This window comes from Sorex araneus, chromosome 5, assembly GCF_027595985.1.
Source record: "Sorex araneus isolate mSorAra2 chromosome 5, mSorAra2.pri, whole genome shotgun sequence".
Taxonomy (NCBI): Eukaryota; Metazoa; Chordata; class Mammalia; order Eulipotyphla; family Soricidae; genus Sorex; species Sorex araneus.
The window spans coordinates 193,691,137-193,708,136 of NC_073306.1; positions in this window are offsets into that span (position 1 = coordinate 193,691,137).

The window sequence follows — 17,000 nt, forward strand, 5'->3', positions numbered from 1 at the left end:
ATCAAGACATGAGTTGATGACCTTGCATGTGCAAAAGTACAAAAGTGTGATTTGGTGACTTTGCAGCTATATTGTGCAATATGTTTTACAATATTTTTGCAATAAGTTTACAAAGTAATGGCAAGGAGAGATGACTATCTCCAGTCTCCTGACACGAAAATGAAATTAAATCTATTTTAAGTATAATGAGGATTTATTGATTTTGATGACCAAGACTTAATTTTTTTTGGATAAGCTTCTTATTTTAGTTTTAGTTTTATTTACTTTTAGGGCAACACCCTTCTGCTCCCAGGCTTTGTGTTCAGGGGTCACTGTTGGCAGTACTCTGGGGGTCTCTAGGTGTGTTCAGGTGTATCACAAGTAAGTCAAACACCTTATATCCAGCACGTTTGTGCCCCATCAGGAGCAAGCCTGTACTACAGAATTTCAAGTTCAAAATGATTTAAAACAAAATACAACCCAGAAACACAAACAGTGCTGCAAAACAGTGTTAGCAGGATGAAACAGAACTGACCATGCAAGTGGAAACAAACATAAACAAATGGGACTACATTAAACTAAGAAGTTTCTGCACTACAGAAGAAACAGTGACCATAATATAGAAAGAGACCACAAAATGGAAAGCATATTTACCCAATACCCATCTGATAAGGGATTAATATCCAGGATATACAAGACACTAGTAGAATTGTATAAGAAAAAAAACCTCCAACCCCATCAAAAAATGGGGAGAAGAAATGAACAGAAGCGTCCTCTAAATAGAAATACACATGGCCAAAAGGCACATAAAAAAATGCTCCACATCGCTAGTCATCAGGGAGATGCAAATCAAAACAACAATGAGATATCATATCACACCACAAAGACTGGCACGCATTCAGAAGTACAAAAGCAACCAGTGCTGGCGTGGATGTGGGGAAAAATGGATGCTGCTTCACTGGTGGTGGGAATGCTGACTGGTCCAGCCTTTCTGGATAACAATATGGACAGTCCTGCATTGAACAATTCTTGATACTCCTCCCAGTGTACTCTGACATATTCTTCTTTGTCCTTCTTATGAAAAATAAGTTTTTCGGTTTAAATACATACAGATTAATGACCAATGACCAATGATAAATGATCAGGTCATGGTGGATGATGGCACAACTGCTATTGTTTTTGACCTTTTAATACATCTTTTTTGACCTGGAAAATTTTTTAGATGTTCCTTACAAGTACACTGAGTTCTTTCAGAGTCTGGCACAAATATTTGAAATCTTATAGAAATATATGATGTCCATTTTCAATCCAATCTTCATATTTAATGAGAAGCATATGTCCTAGACAAAGCAGAATCCTTTTGGTGATTAGCTGTGTCTAATGGCTATTACCTATTCATTAGGAGTTATTGTCCTGGACTGATTCACAAGGGGATTGCAATTTGGAAGATGATGTAAGATGCTTGGGACACTATCAACTTTGTCTCATCGAGAGGCTCATAAGATGCAGGACCAAAGCCCCAGTGACACTAAATCAGCTGCCACTGAACAACACCCTAATGGGAAATCTACCATCTTTTTGGAAAGATGCTTTCAGGAAATATACCCCTAAGAACCTTGACTTTACTTACAAGGAAAAGCTTAAGGAAAAGCTTAAGGATCACTTCATGCAACCCCCATTGGCATGGAAAGCTTTCGTTTTGGAAGCTGTCCTTATGTCCCTTCCAGTTGCCTGAATGAGTTACTATATTGGCTCCCACAATCACAACTCTGGCTGGAGCAGCAGTAGAGGGGTAAAGGAGAGCCAACTTCTGGATCACAGCTCTGAGAACTGCTCCAGCCACATTTGGCTTTCCCCATGGCTCCTCAAAAAGGAGTCATGGAAGGGCATTGGAAAAATTAGTGCCAAACATGCCATGCAACAGGCCTCACAGGACCTTGCCAAAGTGTGGAAATCACTGGGTACAAGTCCTGCCCAGAGCTGAAGGACAACGTAGGAGAGTCACAGTCCAGAATGATTAGTGAGGCTTCTGGATGATCAAACACACAGAGGAGGAGACCAGGGCAATGCTAGCATGATTGGTAAGATAATCACTTACTTCAGGACAATAGACTGACTAAGTTTTAAATTCCTATTCTGGATCCCTGTCCTGAAGCATTTGTCAAGCTATTGGGGGCCACAGAAAGCCATGTGACCTGCCATTGTACTTACCTGGTTTGCTGCTTGTGGAATGACCACCTTTTCCATCACTCCAGTGGTTAGTTATTGTCTGTATAATTTCTGGGGCTGAGATTGTCTTTAACACCTACATTCTTAGCCTTAGAAGCTTCTGTACACACAAGTACAGTTATTTATTTTCTTCAAACTGAGAATTAGGATTTGAAAGAAATGGATAATTTCATTTGGCCAAGCAGCACTCCAGGGAGAGTCGTAAACAAAACTAGCATATGGTAGCTCAAATACTACTGTCATTTCCCAAATAGATGTTTAGATGCTTTAAAACCAGAAGCTAAAGCAGGTCTGCAGCTAATAATTGACCAACTCTTAGCTCATGGATTTTGAAGACATTGTGAATTCTTCTGCTTATATTATTATTATTAAAATTACTACGTTATAATTTTTTAATATTATTATTTTTACAACCCTGCAATCTTGGCATCAATAAGAACATTCGGTAGGGAATATAGGATGGTGCAGGAATTAAGAATGATAATCAATGCATTACTCCAATCCAGCCGGCAGTCCCCAGACCTGTATAACCTTGGGTCACATTTCTCCATCACCTGAGTGATTCATTCTACTGACTTTATGCATTCCTGCAGCAGAGGACTCTCACATCTATTTGATTTTTATTATAATATTAGAAAGTGATTCACACATCTCACATGGACTGTTTCTTCCGGGCTTTCAAGTTCTTCAGTTTCCCTTGTAAAATGTCAGTAGACACTCCATCACAAACCACCTTGTAGACTCCATCACTCCAATGACTTAAAATCTGGTGCACTCTGAAAATTAATCCTCCGACAGAATCAGTGATATTGTTTATGATTCTTTTCAGGCCAACTGATTACAAGCAGTTTGGCATTTTCCCTGCCTCCTAGCACAGGAGACCTTCAAATTGAATCTAGAAGGAAGTAGTCATCAAAAGTACAGACATGACATAAAAATCATATACTGCCATGAATTAAAGTACCTTATTTCCTATGCCCAGTTAGTAATTTTCTCACAATTCGAATGCTTTTTTTCCTCTTAGATTCTGAAAATAGCCTTAGCAATATTGCAGCCAGTGGGGTATTTTTCTTAGCACTTGACTGACTGAGAATTAGTCCTGACACCCCCTGTGGTTCCCTGAAACCTGCAAGAATGGTCCCTGTGTACAGAGCTAGGAGTAAGCCCATAGCATAGTCAGATATGGCCCAACATAACAAAGTAAACTAAAACACCTGAAAACGCATGCCAGCAGACCTGATAGAAATTCCATAGTCTTCTGAAAAATCTGGAAAATCTAAACTTCATTTTGTTCTAAGATGACCGTTGTTTTGCTGGATAAGGAACCCACAATTGCAGATAAGAAGTAGTCACTTCCCGTTGTAGTGGGGAAGAATTTATCTATCCCCAGAACATATAGAAAAACATAATTGCCATACCTAAAGCAAATAAATCATGTGATGAGTCAACATCCCACAAGTGAGTAAAAAACTCCAGATAGAAATATTTGTTTATAAGCAAATACATCCGTTCAGTGTTTGAAGATTATGAATGCTTCCATCAACTGATACTTCATCAAGCTGATGAAGTTGCATAAGCAAATCACCTATATTGCATATTATATTTTAGAAGACTCTTAAGAATAGTAGAGATAACATGAAACACTATGTGCTATTCTTTGACAGAGGAAGTAAGGCAAAAACTATTTTACAGCACAATGGCAGTGTCTTGAAAATGTTGACTCAAGAACTCAGTTCACGTTGTTTTATTTTATTTTATTTTTATTGCTGTTTGGGTTATACCTGGTGATGCTCAGGGGTTACTCCTGGCTCTGCACACAGGAACCACTCCTGGTGGTGCTCAGGGGACCATATGGGATGCTAGGAATCGAACCTGGGTGGACTACATGCAAGGCAAATGCCCTATTTGCTGTGCTATAGCTCCAGCCCCAAGTTCACGTTGTTTTTAAGAACACTAATTCTAATTGCATTTTCTTCTTCTTATAATAATGGAATACAATTCTCTTATATTCAATTACGTATTATAAAATATAGAATTTAGAGGCTTTGCTGTATTAAGGAAGCATGTATCAACCATAATGGTCAATTTAAGATCATTTGCTTCATACGCAAAGTAAGCCTTTGCACTTAAAACTTTTTTTTTTTTGAATCACCATGAGATAGTTACAAGCTTTCATGTTTGGGTTACAATCACACAATGATCAAACACCCATCCCTCCACCAGTGCACATCCCCCACCACCTATATCCCTGGTATTCCCCCACCCTTTCCAACCCTCCCCCTGCTTCAATGGCAGACAATATTCCCCATGCTCTGTCTCTACTTTTGGGAAACACATACACTGAGATGTCATCATGTTTGGTCCATTTTCTACGTTTGGCCCACATCTCCCATCTTGGCGGGTTTCACAAGCCTTCATTTTCTTAGTGATCCCTTCTCTATTCTATCTGCCTTCTCCTCTCCACTCATGAAGCAGGCTTCAAGCTATGGAACAATCCTCATGGCCTTTGTGGAACTCTATCCTGCTTATTTATTATAATCTTTAGTCGACAGTTAACCAAATATTATTCTTTATAGCCTTGACCATTTTTTACATCTTGAAAATTGAATCATGCTCTATGTTGTCTCTGTTATTTAGCAGTTTGACTTATGTTTTCTACTACTGTTACTCATTTATTGATGTAAATTTGGGGTAAAAAATGTGAATATTTACATGTTTTAGAGATAAAATATTACCATATTATATGCACCAGAAGAGAGTCAATATCTCTACAATACAGTCCATGAAGCTATTCAGTCTTTCTTTTTCCCTTTGGGAACTTCAGTTTTTATCAGAAAGTAGTTCACAGCATTAAAAATGTATATGGTTATATATTTATAATAGTGTTTAAAGTGGTCTAGAATAACACACCCATGAGAAAGATGCACAACTTAATTCTCATATCCAAAGTATCTGACATGCTTAGTCATGTCTTATTACCTAAACTGTGTCTGATAATGAAATTAGCTATGACCAGGAGCCCAAGTAACACTTCATTGTGCTACGAAATTTCTAGAAATAGCTTAGACACCTGCCCCCTTTTCCCCAGAGTATCTTTTGCAAGAGTATCTTGGATATTCTATGCATCTTGCTGTCACTCAGATTCCTAGATTTGACCAGACTGTTTCATCCCAAGATATGCTCAAATTCTTTAATATACATCTCACTATTCTCATGTTTGGCTCAGAACATTTTATATTCAACTCACTCCCTTTTCAGAATTGGCTACAGATCTCTGTTCACCACTTCCTGAATTAATTAATCCCTGTGAGCAGAAAGTCCCACCTAAGCAACTTAGAGACATACAATATAAAGCTTTACAGAAAAAACGTTAAGGAGACCTCTTACTCTGGAGATCTTCACTGGATCACCTTGAAACATGTGCTTTTTCTCTTTAAGAAACTTACTTTGCTCACATATGACCATCTTGCTTTCCTGGTAGATTATTTCACCTACTCAACTACTTGGAGCAGGGTCCAGGTTTGAGTTCTACCTTTATTTTGGTGTTTGAACAAGGAGGCTTAAACAAGAAACTCTCTGCTTTCTACTGTCTTTTTCTCGCTTCCTTTTCAGGATGAGAAGAATCTCATTGTGTCAGCTCAAGAACAGAAGTCTCTATCAGGGTGGCATTCTGACATGCTTATGGAGCTTGTCTGATTTGTGAGTTTCTCCTTGGGCTGAGATACCGGAAGTGTTAGAGACTGTTTCTATTCCTTCTCTGTACAGGATGAGAGAATTCCTGGTTGGATGAGAGAATTCCTGGTTGGGTCTCTGATGGAATCCTGAAGTGAGCTCAAGTTGATACGTCTCCCCCTATAGCACCTATAGTGCTAGGGATCCTTCTCCCCACTCCCTGATGCTTCCCTAACTCAGCCACCACTTCTTGATATCATTCTCTTTCTCTTTCCTTCCACCAGCCCTATAAACATTTGAGAAAAACATTCAATAGATTCAACAGATCTACAACTAAAGCCCAAATCAGTCAGGCTACAGATTGTTCCCTCTGCTGTTATCTGTTGCTGAAGTTGAAATTTTCTCTTCCCTTTTCTACTCTGCACTCTTTCTCTATTTTTTTTAAGCTCCCACATAGATTCCTGATTGGTAGGCAGCACTTCAGATTTCAAACAGATAAATCAGTGAGTCACCTCTGCTCCAGCTGCTTTTATTTTATCTTATTTTATTTGAGACAGTCATAAAACTGGTTACCTGAGAAGTAATTAGAGCCAGTCTAGCAGGTTAGACCTCACAGTAGTGACATATGACATGAAGTAGGTGAAATGCTGCTTTGACTTACTTGGAATCAGACTTTGGGCTCTGTGTAAGGGATGGATGCCTTAGACCAGACCACCAAAGATAGGCAAAGCTCTTTATCTTTTATCTGTTCCCTTGACCTCACACTTAGGCTTCATTCTGACAAAACAGTATGAATTCAGCTCACAAACTAAAGAAAACAGTAACACATATTACGTCTGGATGAGATTTGGCCATCTTATAACCATCCAGATCAGGAATCCCAGCTGCTGTACAGGACATTGGCCATATGAATCCCTGGTAATGATTACTCTCTACCAGTTAGATCTTTATTTAGAAACTTGAGATATAGACCAAAATTCCAACATCAAAGCTTTCTTGATTTTCTCCCAAGATAGCTTCACTTATAAATCCTGTTGAATATGCCTTGGCCACTTTTTTAGGGCCCTCTCCTACAGATCTTCGAAGATATTTTGTTTTCATCCCATTCACAATAGTCACTGTCACAGTGATTGTCATCCCATTGCTTATCAATTTGTTCTAGCGGGCACCAGTCACGTCTCACATTATTGTTACTATTTTTGGCATATCCAATATACCATGGGTAGCTTGCCAGGCTCTGCCATGTGAGTGTGATACTCTCAGTAGCTTTCTGTGCTCTCTGAGAGGTTAGGAGGAATCGAACGCGGGTCAGAAATCAGAAGAGCAAGTACCGGGACTGGAACGATAGCACAGGTGGGTAGGGCATTTGCCTTGCACGCGGCCGACCCGGGTTCGATCCCCGGCATCCCATATGGTCCCCCAAGCACTGCCAGGAGTAATTCCTGAGTGCAAAGCCAGGAGTAACCCCTGAGCATCGCTGGGTGTGACCCAAAAAACAAAAAAAAAAAGAAGAGCAAGTACCTCGGAATAATCTTAACCAAAGAGGTGAAGGACCTATACAAGGAAATTTATAAAACACTACTTCAAGAAATAAAAGAGCACACTAGAAAATGGAGACACGTCCCCTGATTATGTACAGGGAGGATGAACATTATCAAAACTGCAGTATTGCTCAAAGCACTATACAGATTTAATGCAGTCCCTATCAGGATATCCATGACATTTTTCAAAGAAAAAGACAAAACACTTCTTAAATTCATATGGAACAATAAACCACCATGGATAGCTAGAGCAATTACTGGGAAAAAGAAGGTGGTTGGCATCACCTTCCCTAATTTAAAACTGTATTTAAAAGTAGTAATAATTAAAACAGCATTGGATGTTGAGCTAGAAATAGACCTGCAGACCAATAGAATAAAGTTGAATATTCTGTCACAGACTCTTAAATATATATCACTTAATCTTTGACAAAGTTGAATATTTTGTCACAGACTCTCAAATATATATCACTTAATCTTTGATAAAGGTTCAAGAAATGTGAAATGAAACAAGGAAATCTTCTTCAACAGGTGGTGCTGGAAAGACTGGATAGCTACCTACAAAAGCATGAACTCTGACCTCTGTCTAATGGCAAGCACAAAAGTCAGATCAAAGTGGATTAAAACCCTCAATATCAGACATGAATCCATAAGGTACATGGATTAAAATGTAGACAAAACACTCCATGACATTGAAGCAAAAAACATGTTTAGGGATGAAACAGCACTAACCAAGCAAATGAAACAAACATAAACAAATGGGACTACATCAAACTTAGAAGCTTCTGCACCTCAAAAATATGTGTCATTAAATACAGAGAGCCCACAGAATGGGAAAGAATATTTACCCAATACCCATCTGATAAGGGGTTAATATCCAGGATATACAAGACACTAGTAGAATCGTACAAGAAAAAATCTTTCAAACTTATCAAAAAATGGGGAGAAGAAATGCCCAGAAGTGTCCTCAAAAATGAAATACAAATGATCAAAAGGTACATAAAAAACGCTCCACATCGCTAATCATCAGGGAGATGAGAGTCAAAATAACAATGATATAGCATGTCACACCACAGAGAAAGACACACATTCAAAAGAACAAAAACAACTAGCGCTGGTGTGGGTGTGGGAAAAAGGGACACTCTTTCACTGTTGGTAGGAATGCTGACTGGTCCAGCCTTTCTGGAAAAGAATATGGACAGTCCTTCAAAAACTAGAAATTGATCTTTCATATGACCCTGCAATACCAATTCTGGGAATATATCCTGAGGTGCAAAAAAGCACAGTGGAAATGACATCTGCACCTGTATGTTCATTGTAGCACTGTTCACAATAGCCAGAATCTGGAAACTAACAAAATGCTCAAGAACAGAGGACTTGTTAAAGAAACTTTGATACATCTACACAATAGAATACTATGCAGCTGTTAGAAGAGATAAAGTCATGAAATTTCCTTATAAGTGGATAGATAAGGAGATTATCATGCTAAGTGAAATGAGTCAGAAAGAGAGGGACAGACATAGAAGGACTGCTCTCATTTGTGGAGTATAAAATGACATAACATAAGTCTGATACACAAGGACAGTAGACACAAGAGCCAGGAAGATTTCTCCATACTTGGAAGCCTGCGTCATGAGCGGACAGGGAGAGGACAGCTAGAATAAAGAAGGGATCACTAAGAAGATGATGATTGGAGGAATCAGTCGGAATGGGAGATGTGTGCCGAACATAGATAATGGACCAAACATGATAACCACTCAGTATCTGTATTGCAAACCATAATGCCAAAAATTAGAGAAAGAGTATGGGGGAAATTGTCTGCCATGAAGGCAGGAAGAGGGTGGGAAAGGGGGGCTTATACTGAGGATGTTGGTGGTGGGGTATGTGCACTGGTTCAGGGATGGGTGTTTGATGTTTTTATGATTGTAACTCAAACATAAAAGCTTGTAACTCTATCTCACATTATTCAATAAAATAACAATAAAAAAGAAGATATTTTGTTCTCAGTCCTGCCTGCCTGTCATTGTCATGAAGATTCCTCTACTAATTATTGCCCTGCCTCTACCTGGCTGCCCCACCTTTCCTTCTGTCCCTTCCCAACTACCTTCTGGGGCTATATATCAAGGCTCTGTTGGACTCTCCACCTAATCACCATCCTATACTCTCTCGTGTAGTCCTAAGGTTCCTCCTCAAAAACTAATCTCTGCCCCATCAGTAACCCTTACTACCCTCTCACATATAAATAATAAACAATTTACCATCCTCATGGAAATCAATTCAAAACCCAGAAACCTGCTCCTCTTGCTCTAAAATATTCATCTCTTGCAAATGTAGATTTTGATTGCATTCAAGTACCATGTCCCCTTCCCTGTGTTCAGTTTAGACTAGGGCCAACTGGCTCCTATAGACAAAAATCCCAGCTTTTTTTTCCTATTTTGGGTCATACCTGGCGATGCACAGTAGTTACTCCTGGTTCTGCACTCAGGAATTTCTTCTGGCGGTGCTCAGGGGACAATATGGGATTCTGGGAATCAAACCCAAGTTGGCCGCCTGCAAGGCAAACGCCCTACCCTCTCTATTATTGCTCCAGCCCCAAATCCCAGCCATTTTATGAGTGAAGTTTGGCTTTTTCCATTGCTTTGATTCTGTCTTGATGGATATCTATATTCTCTTTTTGTATTCTTTTTTTTTGGGGGGGGGATTACACCTGGCTATGCACAGGGGTTACTCCTGGCTCTGCACTCAGGAATTAGCCCTGGCGGTGCTCAGGGGACCATATGGGACCCTGGGAATCGAATCCGGGTCGGCCGCGTGCAAGACAAACGCCCTAACCGCTGGGCTATTGCTCCAGCCCCTGCATTCTTTTTTTAAACCACTATTTTTGCCCCCGCGAGGAAAGTTGTCCTATTTTATCTCGGGCCAGAGCTTGGCAGGTGAGGCACACAGTTATAACCTCACAGTGGCCCTGGCTGTTGTTGTCAGGCACCTCTAGCCACTGAACTGGGCCTGAATTATCAATGGGGTAGGTCCAGAAGACAGAGAAGAGATCACACGATAGTCTTTCTCTGAAGGGCATGAAAAAGGCACTAATTGAGTCAGTTCAAGTTCCTTTTCCTGTGCTCTTCCGACTCTTATTTTTAAATTAATTTTATTTATTAATTTTTTAATTGAATCACTCTTTGATAGACCCTTAGAAAATTGCTCATGATCAGGTTTCAGTCATATAGTGTTCCGATCCGATACCTATCTCTCCACCAGTGCACATTTCCTAGCACCACAGTCCCCAGTTTCCGTCCCATCACCCTTCACCTCACTCCCAAGCACTTCACTCTCTCTCTCTGTCTCTCTCTCTCTATCTTCTTGTCTCTATCTCCCCCTCTCCCTTTCCTCCCACCCCACCTCTTTCTCTCAATCAAATTTGGGCATTGTGGTTTGCAATACAGATACTGAAAGGTTGTCCTGTATATCCCTTTACATACTTTAAACACTCAGTTCTTGTCCATTGTGATCATTTCCCATTATTGTTGTCATACTGGTCCCTTCTCTAGCTTCCCTATCCTCCATCCCACACACACTTTTGGGAGATTCTAATCATTGACCAGTTCTCTTAGCCCTTGGGTTTCCTAGCTTGTATATTAGTCTTTTATTACATAATTTATTTTATGTATAAAATGAATGCAGTCATTCTATATCTGTCCCTCCCCTTCTGACTCATTTCACTCAACCTGATACCATTCATGTCCATCCATTTATAAGCAAATTTCATGACTTCATTATTCCTAACTGCTGTGTAGTATTCCACTGTGTAGATGTACCATAGTTTCTTTATCCAGTCATCTGTCTCTGACACTCAGGTTGTTTCCAGATTCTAGCCATTGTGAATAGTGTTGCAATAAACATAGGAGTGCAGATGGTGTCTCTACTGTATGTTTTTGAACCTCCAGGGTATATTCCCAAAATTGTTATTGCTGGATCAACTGGGAGCTCAGTTCTTAGTTTTTTGAGCTCAGATTTTTTTTTATTTTACTTTCTGTTTACTTTCGTTAAATTCAATATTTCAACACAAACATCACTATTGTTGTTAGGAGTACCCTACTAGATTCAGACCTACTGTGAAGGCAAATGAGGTCGCGCGGCCGCACTAGCGGCCACACGGTTTTGAATTTCCATACTTTAACAACTAAGTCCAGGGAGATTTCTTCCAGCTATTTGATTATTGCAGGCTTGAAAATCTAATCTGTGGTCATCATAATATGGTGGACACCACACCCTTCATCCCCGGAGAGAAAGAGGCGAGAGAGAGAGAGAAATACCTTTCCCCTCCTGGGCGGGCACAGGGCCGAGGCTTAGTTTTCAGTCAGGAGACATTCTGCGAGCAGTTGCCCATGCCAAAAGAGGTTTTGCTGGGTCTGGATTCACACTCGTGCAGCTGCGGAGAGGCCGCACATGCGTGCGGCCCCCGGGATCACATGTCGGTGGTGGGAGGGGCCGGTGCCTCCCACCTTCCCAAGAGCACCCTCGTGTCCTTTTGCTGCAGTTTTGTCGTAAATCCTATCTGTGGTCGTCTTAATATGGCGGACACCGCACCCTTCATCCCCAGAGAGAAAGAGGAGAGAGAGAGAGAGAGAGAGAGAGAGAGAGAGAGAGAGAGAGAGAGAGAGAGAGAGAGAGAGAGAGAGAGAGAGAGAGAGATACCTTTCCCCTCCTGGGCAGGCACGGGGCTGAGGCTTAGTTCTCAGGCTGGAGACATTCTGCAGGAGTTGCCCATGCCGAAAAAGGTTTTGCTGGGTCTGGATTCACAATCGTGCAGCTGCGGAGAGGCCCTGAGCTCAGATTTTTGAGCTCAGTTTTTTGTTTTTTGTTTTCCAAAAGGGCTGGATCGGTTTATTAAGTTCTGGGATATTGTTTAAGCTCTTCCTCCTGTGGCTGAAGGTATGAGGCAATATACCAAATTAGACCTTGGTAGCAAGGAAGACCAACTATTCTGGCAATTCACTTCACAAGTCAATATTCACCAGAGATTAGACAATGGTTATAAATCCTAAACCAGGAACCAAAAGCCCCTTTCCCTATCTTATTGGACACTTCTTGCAAGGTGTTCATTAACAGAGAAAAAAAAGCTAGTAAGGAAAAAGAAAATGAGGAAAAGGAATGAAGACAACAATAACAACAACAAAAAAGGGGATGAGTTAAGCACTCGGCTCAATTTATGGCAGCAGTGGTTGTCCCTTATCCCTTTCAGACACAAGTCCAAAGGCACCAGCACCATCAGTTTGTCACCAAGGCATGTGAGGCCTATGTATCTCCATTGTGTGCTACACACTTTCAAAAGTATTGCTCATAATGCCAGATGCCTTTCCCCGCTGCAAACAAACGGAATTGGAAAGCGTAATCTCCCTTGCCAGCAATGGTTTGGGAACATTGTCCAACTCTGACCCATGTTTAACTAACCACCGGAATTCTGATTTCTTCTTTGGAAAAATTTCTGTTAATTTCGTCACCCATTTTTGGATCAGGTTGGCAGTTTTCTTCTTGTGGAGTTCAACCAGTGCATTGTATATCCTTGATATCAACCCCATATAGGATGGATACTGTGGAAATATCCTTTTCCGTTCAGTAGATTGTCTTTGTATTTTGTTCATTGTTTCTTTTGAGGTGCAGGAGCTTCTTAGTTTGAGATAGTCCCATTGATTTATCTCTGTTTTCACTTGCTTGGCCAGCAGTGTGTCAGCTTTGAAGATACTGTTGACTTCAATGTTGTGGAGGGTATTGCCAAACTTGTCTTTAATGTACCTTAGGGATTCTGGTCTGATGTTGAGATCTTTAATCCATTTTGACCTGACTTTTGTACATGGTGATAGGTGGAGGTCTAAGCCCTTTTTTTTTTTTTTGCATATAGCTGTCCAGATTTGCCAGCACAGTTTGTTTAACATGCTTTCCTTGCTCCACTTCACATTTCTTGCTCCCTTATCAAAGATTAGATGATCATATATTTGGGGGTGTGAGTCAGAGTATTCAACCCTGTTGCATTAGTCTGAAGCTCTGCCTTTGTTCCAGTACCATGCTGTTTTATTTTATTTTATTTTATTTTTTTGCTTTTTGGGTCACACCTGGCGATGCACAGGGGTTACTCCTGGCTCTGCACTCAGGAATTACCCCTGGCTGTGCTCAGGGGACCATATGGGATGCTGGGATTTGAACCCGGGTCAGCCGCGTGCAAGGCAAACGCCCTACCCACTGTGCTATCTCTCCAGCCACATACCATGCTGCTTTAATTACAAAGGCTTTGTAGTAGCATTGGAAGTTGGGGAAGTTGATTCCTCCCATTTTCTTTTTCCCAAGAATTGCTTTAGCTATTCGTGGGGGCTGGTTGTTCCATATGAATTTCAGGAGCGCTTGCTCCATTTCTTTGAAGAATGTAAAAGGTATCTTTATAGAGATCGCATTGAATTTGTTCAATGCTTTGGGGAGAATTGTCATTTTGACAATATTAAATCTTCCAAACCATGAGCAAGGGATGTCTTTCCATTTCCTCGTGTCCTCTTTATTTCCTGAAGTAGCACTTTGTAGTTTTCATTATACAAGTCCTTTACCTCCTTAGTTAAGCTGATTCTGAAGTATATGATTTTTTGAGGCACAATAGTGAATGGGATTGCTTTTTTCATATCGCTTTCTTCTCTCTCATTATTTGCATATAGGAAAGCCATGCACTTTTGGGTATTGATTTTATAGCCTGCAACTTTACTATATGATTCTATTGTTTCTAGGAGTTTCTTGGTAAATGTTTTAGGGTGCTCTAGGTATAGTATCATATCATCTGTGAATAGTGAGAGCTTGATTTCTTCCTTTCCTACCTGAATGCCCTTAATATCTTTTTCTTCTCTAATCGCTATTGCAAGTACTTCTAGTGCTATACTGAACAGAATTGGAGAGAGTGGGCATCCTTGTCTCATCCCTGTTCTCAGAGAAAGGCTCTTAGTTTTTCCTCATTGAGGGTAATGCTTGCCTTAGGCTTGTGATAAACGGCTTTGACTATATTGAGGAAGGCCTCTTCTATACCCATTTGGCGAGAGTTTTCATCATAATTGTGTGCTGGATCTTGTCAAATGCTTTCTCTATGTCTATTCATATGACTATATGATTTTTATCTTTTCTTTTGTTTATATGATGGATTATGTTGATTGAATACCAGATGTGAAACCGTCCTTGCATCCCCGGAATGAATCAAATTTGGTCGTGGTGTATGATCTTTTTGATGAGTTGTTGAATTCCATTTGCTAATATTTTGTTGAGAAACTTCACATCTGTATATATCAGGGTTATTGGCCTGTAGTTTTCTTTTTTTGTGGTATCTTTGTTTGCTTTTTGTATGAGGGAGATATGAGCCTCATAGAAACTATTTGGTAGGGTTTCTGTTTCTTCAATTTCCTGGAAAAGCTTGAGGAGAACTGGCATAGGTCCTCTTTAAATGTTTGGAAGAATTCTCTAGTGAATCCATCTGGACCTTGGCTTTTATTTTTGGGAAGACTTTTGATTACCATTTCAATTTCCTTGATATTAATAAGACTATTCAATAACTCCAGGTCTTCTAGGTTCAGCCTTGGGAAATTATAGGAATCCAGGAATTTATCTATTTTCTTCTAGGTTCTCTTGTTTCGTGGCATACAGCTTTTTAAAATAGTCTGATGATCTTTTGTATTTCTTTGGTTTCTGTTGTGATGTCCTCCTTTTCATTTCTGATGCGTCTTAAAAGGATTCTCTCTCTGTCTTTCTTTGTGACTCTTGCTAGTGCTTTATCAATCTTGTTTATTTTCTCGAAAAACCAGCTCTTGGTTTCATTGATCTTTCGGATTGTCTTTTGGGTTTCCATGTCGTTAATTTCTGCTCTATGTTTAATTATCTCTTTCCTTCTGCCTGGTTTGGGCTCCTTTCGTTGGTCCTTTTCTAAGGTCATGAGTTGTGAAGTCTAGTTATTTATGTGGCCCCTTTCTTTCTTCCTGAGATATGCTTACAAAGCTATAAATTTTCCCCTTAATATGGCTTTAGCTGTGTCCCACATGTTCTGGTAGCTCATGTATTCATTCTCATTTGTTTACAGGTACCTTGTGATTTCTTCCTTTATTTCCTTCCTGACCCTCTCATTTTTCAACAGGAAGTCATTTAATTTCCAGGTCTTTTATTTGGTTCTCTGCATCTATCCATGATTAACTTCTGTCTTCAGTGCATAATGGTCTGAAAAGATGGCTGGTATAATGTCTATCTTGTTGATTCTGTTTAGGTATGTTGTGTGGCCCAGCACATGGTCTATTCTTGAAAATGTTCCATGAACACTGGAAAAGAATGTGTATTTTTTGGGGGGATATAAAGCCCTGTGTAGGTTTATTAGCCCTCTCTCTTCTACTTTTTCCTTCAAAGCCAGTATTTCCTTGGTGAGTTTTAATCATGTTGATCTGTCCAGAGGTGATAGGGCAGTGTTGAAGTCTCTACTATTGTGTTGCTCACAGTATCCTTCCTAAGGTCTGTTAGCAGCTGTTGTAGATAATTAGCTGGTCCCACATTGGGTGCTTATACGTTTAGGAGTTTTATGTCTTCCTGCTGTACATATCCCTTGATTAATAAAAAATGGCCTTCACTATTCCTTCTAATCTTTTTCAACCTGAAGTCTATGTTGTCCGATACTAGTAATGCCAACCCAGCTTTTTTGAGAAAGTTGTTTGCTTGCAGGATTGTTTTGTTGGAGTTTCCCTGCAAAAAAAAGACAGCCCTACTGCCAAGGAAGCATTTGATAATTAGTTTTCCATTGCTGAGAATGAAGAGATATGAAGTCCCGCTGTTCCAAGTACATAACTCTTTTTTTTTCTCCTTCCCACGCCACCAAGTTTGTGCCTGCTTAATAGTCCTCATAATATGGCTGATGCCACACCTACCGACAAAGGAAAAAAAAATACTGAAGGGTATTTCTCGTCCTGGCTGATGTGGGGCTATGGCTTAGTTCACAGTCTAGAGACATGGCTGTAAGCAGTTTCTGGAACCAAAAGTAATCTAGTTGGCCTCAGGATTCTGGTAGATCAGCAGCAAAGCAGCCGTACAAAAGTGTGACCACCCAGGTGGAATCTCGGCAGAGTGTGTGCTGGTATCGGCCCCTGCCCGTGAATGCCCAAGTGTTTCGCTGTTCCAAGTACATTTTTTTTTCCTTTTTCCCATTCCCTTGCCCCCAAGTTCATGCCTGCTTAATAGACTTCATAATATGACTGATGCCACACCGCGCTTCTTCCTGAAAAGAAAAAGAACCGAGAAGGAAGAATATTTCCTCTCCTCGGCTGGCGTGGGACTATGGCTTAGTTCACAGTCTAGAGAAATGGCTGCTACTTGGGTTACCTTCAACATTCCAACAAAAACTCAGTATTATGGTTTGGATTTTCCCCTCAAAGTCAGACCTGCTAAAAAGGAATACTGTTTCACATTGTTGACAAGAGATATTAGTTTTTGGATTTCTGTATAAGGTCCAGGAAGAATTCTGCCAGAAATTGCATCACTGCAAGCTTTTACTTCCATTTGTGGTGCTCATAAGATAGAAAAGCC